Genomic DNA, 6,000 nt, shown 5'->3' with positions numbered 1-6,000 from the left:
CAAAACTGTTACCTTTTGCAGCCTTCCCTGGCAATTTAAAGAGAAAAGAATAATGAATTTCTAACTTCCCAGGTAATGGATTTTAAAAAATAAAGGGCTTTGTGGAAGCCAAATCTTATTTAAATCATTTTCATTTTAATTACCAAGGCATTGGGGTCAAGTTGCAGATAGAGTGGTCATGGAGACTGGAAGACTTACTTTTTGAGTTCTGCTTTGACCTATGCTAGTTTTGGGAAGGTGAGCAAGTAGCTTTATTTGTCAACACTCTAGACAATTCTCCAAATTACAGACAGGCTCCAATCTTCATTGACGGGTGAGTCCACATTAGGAGTTTTCTACATCATTAAATTCACTGGTCTAGACCAGACCAAAAATAAATGAATAAATCGAGGCATGAGGCTTAATAACCAAAGTGGAAAAGAATGTCATGCTATACTTCCAATAAGCTTTGGATCGTGTTCTACAAAATATGCCCATAAACAGCCTGCTCTCATTCTTTGGCACACATGTAAGTGTCTAACTGTGTTGTAGTATATCCTATGCTGAATTCCTCCTCTCATGCCTTTGTGTGGAATGGACACGACCCGAGTTCTTGAAGGCTATAACAGTGCAATTCAAGCTCTGACAGGCTGTACCAAGCTGGGAAGACTTGGAGTGTCTGAGAACAGGGTGTCATCTGAGTCTCAACCTAGCTAAATTTGGAGAGGTTCATCACCAGAGGGTTGGCCACCAGGTGATGATTTTTTTTGGCCACAGGAATGTGGTCAGGCGTAGACAGAGTCCAACAGAAGGGCAGACAGATAGCAACAGGTGGGCAGAGATGTAGACAGGCAGACAGAGTGTGACAGATGGGCAAAGAGACATAGACAGACAGACTGGTACAGCTACACAAATCTAATAATGGTGGTCTGCCTTCCTCAAGGGACTCTGATTATGAAATGGCTCCCCTTGTACCGAAAGTCAACTGATAGTAGAATGCAAAATTCAATTGATAGTTGGATTCTAACTTAGGAGGGGAAAGGTACATGGGCTGATGGGGAAAGAGACATGGGGCACACACACAGGGATGGTCTACATGGCAATCTGTACAGAAGAGAAGTCAGAACTGCAGTAGAGGGGAAAGCCTTACTTGTTAAATGATGCTGGTCATGAAGAACTGGCTTTTACCAGGTAACTATGCTAGAGGTACTCTCTAAAAGTTACCCATGACTCAATAAAGCTGAAAGGAGGGATGCAAACGTTCCCAGGGACTTCTTTAGATACTCTATTATTTTTTTTGCAAGTTCAATAATCTAAACTCTGAGTCTGTAAAATAGAATATTTGCTCATATGGATAGGAAATGGACCTGTGATTTTATTGATGAAGGGATCTTTGGGATGAAAAAACTCCCACCAATACAGCTCTGCACTTTCTCTTCATTTTATAGTTGTCGCTGTCTAGACATTGAGAGGTTAAATGACTTGCCCAGGGTCACACAGTCAGGATAGGTCAGAGGTAGGACTTGTACCTAGGTCTTCACATACACCCTTAGTTCCTATCTCTAAAAAATTAGGGGGTATACTAGACCTCTAAGGTCCTCCTTGCTCTAAATCCATGATCCAAGCAAACATGAATAGATGTTGCCATTGTTCAAAGCATGTTTGGAAGCCCTCCATTGAAATTATCTTCAGAGCCAGTTTATTATTTTGTTTATTTTTATTTTACTTAAAAATTGGCTTTTTTATTATAAATGAAACATCAATAAACATGAACATTCCATATACAAAGAACAGAGAAAGGATTGTATATGAAACCATGACTCTCTATTATGTGAAGCTTGTTTTTTTAAGTACATTATAAAGTTAACACAATAGTAACGACACTGCTTTGCTGGTCTATGTCCTTTTTGGAACTTCCCACTGCTCTCTTGTGTATTTTTTTTCATGTTGCATTAATGGAGTTTTTTTTTTTGTACTACTATGCTCCCTCCACAACTCTTCCCACCCCCTGCCTTCCAAAAAGGTCTTCCTTTTTAAGAAATAAGCATAGTTAAGCAAAACAAATTCATACATTGGTAACATCTGAAGATATGTCTCATTCAGCAACTCTAGTCCATTGCCTTTATACCGGGAAATGGGAAGCGTGCTGTATCATAAATCTTTTGGAGTCATGATTGGTCATTGTATTGATCAAAGTTCCTAAATCTTTCAACTTATTTTCCTTAATAGCATTGTCACTGTATAAACTGTTCACCTGGTTCTGCTTGCTTCATTGTGCATCCATTCACATATTACCCCTTAGATTACTCAGAATCCACTCCTCGAGATTCTTGATCTTTCATATTGCCAGGTGAATTTTTTATAATAATTTTGTTGAGTTCTATTAAGTGACCCTTTAGTAGTTTAGCATGGCACTAAATCTGTAAATTACTTTAGAAGATATTTTTAATTGTATTGGCCTGGCCCAACCATAAACAATTACTATTTTATGACTTATTTATGTCTACCATCATTCCTATAAAGTGCTTTATGGTTATGTTCATATAATTCATATATGTTTCCTAAGTATTTTATACAGTCATGAGTTATTTTGAATGCAGTTTCTTTTTCTATCTCTTATTTCTAGATGCTGTTGGTATTATTCAGAAATACCAATGATTTTGCACCTTTATTTTATATCATACTGCTTTCCTGAATTTAAGTAATAAATTAATTTTAGCTATCTTGCTAGGATTCTCTTAGCATCAGATCCTCTGCAAAAATGATCATTTTATTTCTTCTTTGCCTTTGCTGTTCTCTCAATTTCTTCCTCTTGTCTTATTGTTATGCCCAGGATTTCTAAAACCATTTAAATACTAGTGGCAATAATAGACATCTAGAGTTTCCTTGAAATTAAAGTTAGATCAGGATCTTATAACATTCCTCTATTACAGCTCCTGGTTTTAGATAAACGTTGTTTACCATATTAAGGAAATGTTGATTTATCCCTATTTTTTTCATGCTTTAAAAAAATTAAAATTGGCATTATGTTTTGTCAGAAGCTTTTTCTACATTTCTTGATAAAATCATTTTAAAATTGATATATATGAACATATATCATGATTTTTGTTGTTTTAGGTATTAATGTGCTCTATTGTACTAATAATTTTCCTGGTATTAAACTAATCCTACATTTCTGATATAAATATCCAACCTGGTCCAATAAAAAATCTTTTCCCACTTATTCTAAAGCCTCTTACTAATAGATTTTTAAGATATTCATAAAATATTTTGGTCTTTAGGTTTCCTTCTCTGCTTTATCTCTCCCTGGTTTAGTTATCTGGACCATGTTTGTCTTGTTGAAAGAATCTGATAGGACACCTTTTCCCTCTACTTTTACAAATGGTTTATATAATATCATTAGTTGTTCTTTGAATGTTGAATATAATTCACTTGTAAGTTCACCTCATTTTGATTTTTTTCTTTTTCCATTTGAGAGTCCATTTATGGCCTGTCCAATTAATTTTTAATGAGATGGTGTTATTTAAATTGTCTACTTATGGTTCTGTTAAATGTCAGCACTTTACATTTTTATTTGTTTTTTAAAAACCCTTACCTTCTGTATTGGAATCAATACTGTGTATTATTTCCAAGGTAGAAGAGTGGTAAGGGCTAAGCAATGGAGGTTAAGTGACTTGCCCAGGGTCACACAGCTGAGAAGTGTCTGAGGCCAGATTTGAACCTAAGACCTCCCATCTCTAAGCCTGACTCTCAATCCACTGAGCTACTCAGCTGCCCCCATACTTTACATTTTTATAAATAATCATTTTATGTTGTGATCAGTTTCATTGATATTTAATTGGGCAAAAGGGTGTCTAAAATTTTTTTTTATTTCCCCTTCATCGTTGTGAATTCTTTTTCATTTTCTCAGTAAGAATTTTGAGTATTGAGGTTTTTCCTTTAAAAAAAACAAGATTAGTTAATGGTTTGCCTTTCCCCCCCACCAAACCCCACCCTCCAACAACAAATTAAAATAGTTCCTAGTTTTATTTAACAACTAGATGGGTTTGTTTTTAAATTTCTTTATTGCTTCTTTGATTTGAAGAATTTCTTTTTTTTTTTTGAAATATTTACTTAGTCAGTTTAGAACATTATTCCTTGGTTACAAGAATCATATTCTTTCCCTCTCTCCCCTCCCCTTGCTCCTTCCCATAGCTGACACGCAATTCCACTGGGTTTTACCTGTGTCCTTGATCAGAACCTATTTCCATGTTGTTGGTATTTGCACTAGAATGTTCATCTAGGGTCTCCATCCCCGGTCATATTCCCCCTCGACCCATGTAATCAAGCAGTTGTTTTTCTTTGGTGTTGCAGAATTTCTTTTTGTGTGTGTATTCGGTTTTTCAAAAAATCTGCTCCCCTTCTGGGGTTTTATTGTTGTTGCTTGACCAATTCATTGATCTATTTTTTTCTCTGTAAAGTGTTTAGAGATTAAAATTTCCTCTACAGATTACTTTGGCTCTATCCCACAATTTTTATATGCTATTTCACTGTCATTTTCTTCAATGAAATTATCTCTTGGTCCTATGATTTGTTCTTTGATCCACCAATTCTTGGGGATTAAGTTAATGTCTAATTACTTTCAACATTTTTGAAAGTCCTTTACTGAATATAATTTTATTGGTTTAGAGTTAGAGAAGCATATGTTTTCTATTTCTGCTTTTCTGCATTTGTTTACTAGGTTTCTATGCTCTGGTACATGGTTAGTTTTTTTAAAAATTACCACACACAGCCGAGAGATGAATATTCTATTTTCTCTTCTTATAAAATAATTGTCCAAGATCTATCATGCTGAACTTTTCTAAAATCCTATTCAGGTCCTCAACTTATTTTTAAATTGTTTTATTGGATTTGACTAGGTCACAAAGGGGCACGTTGGGTTTCCTGGTTCACAGGAATTTTATGATCTGCCCTAGAAGAGTTGTGCTACTTGACAATTATATCTCATTGTAAGGCAAAAGCTGAATTTTCCAAATTGACTACTCAACTTATTTGACAAACAGGTTCTGAATGGTCTTCAAGGGTGGCTATTTTATTTTTAGAATCAGCCAGAGGTCAAAGATTTAGTCTCTCAAAATATCCAAAAGAGTAGGCACCCAAGTTCTGAAAGTACTCTGAAAAATAGCAGTTTTGGGGGAACAAATGAATGGCCTTCCAAGGTGACTATTTTGAAGGTGGCAACATTCATTTAGTTAAAGTTTGGGGGAGTGTGTGTGTTCAAGAAAAACATTAGCCTCATTGCCTCATGTAATCACACAGAAAGGGCAAACTAGAACATTTCTTAGAGGTCTCTTCAAAATGATTCTGTTGCCTAGTTTAAAAAAAAAGAAAAGAAAAGAATTCCTGGCCTGTTTAAGACCTGTTCTCAGTGGTACTCAATGCTTTTCCTAAATGAAAATAATTTTTAAAATCTAGTTTAATATTATGTCACAGGTGATCATACTAGTAAATATCTAATCAAAAGAGAAGTAAAGGACTTACTATAGAAGCACCTGTTTTGAATTGACCTAAAGTGGAGTAGATAGGAATACCATGTATACAATGATGATAATGTAGACAGGAAGAACAATAAAAAGCTGAATGATGTGTAATAATCAAGGTTAGCCCTGGAGAAAAGAAGAGGAAAAGGCACTTCCCTCTCTTTCTTAATGATGTGGGAGATGATAAAGGGTGGTGGAACATTGTGTCAACCATCAGAGCCAGTTAATCTGTTGGCTAGTTTTGCTGAGTTCTTTATTTTTTTCTTTTTGTTCTTTGTTAGAAGTGATGGCTCTTTGGGGGTAGGGAAAGGAGAGGGAAGTATTTGAGAGTGGAGATGATATTAAAAGGGATCAATGAAACTTGAATAAAGTATAGAGTTTTAATATTCACAGAGGGCTTTCCTTGTAATATCCCCATAAGGCAGAAGATGTTCTCTTGGCCAGAGAGGGAAATCATGTAAGAGCCAATGAAAAGACTCAGATTAATCAGACTAATGACCGT

This window comes from Monodelphis domestica, chromosome X (genome assembly GCF_027887165.1).
Source record: "Monodelphis domestica isolate mMonDom1 chromosome X, mMonDom1.pri, whole genome shotgun sequence".
Lineage (NCBI taxonomy): Eukaryota > Metazoa > Chordata > Mammalia > Didelphimorphia > Didelphidae > Monodelphis > Monodelphis domestica.
The sequence above is the reverse complement of the archived record's forward strand: the minus strand, read 5'-3'. Positions refer to the sequence as shown.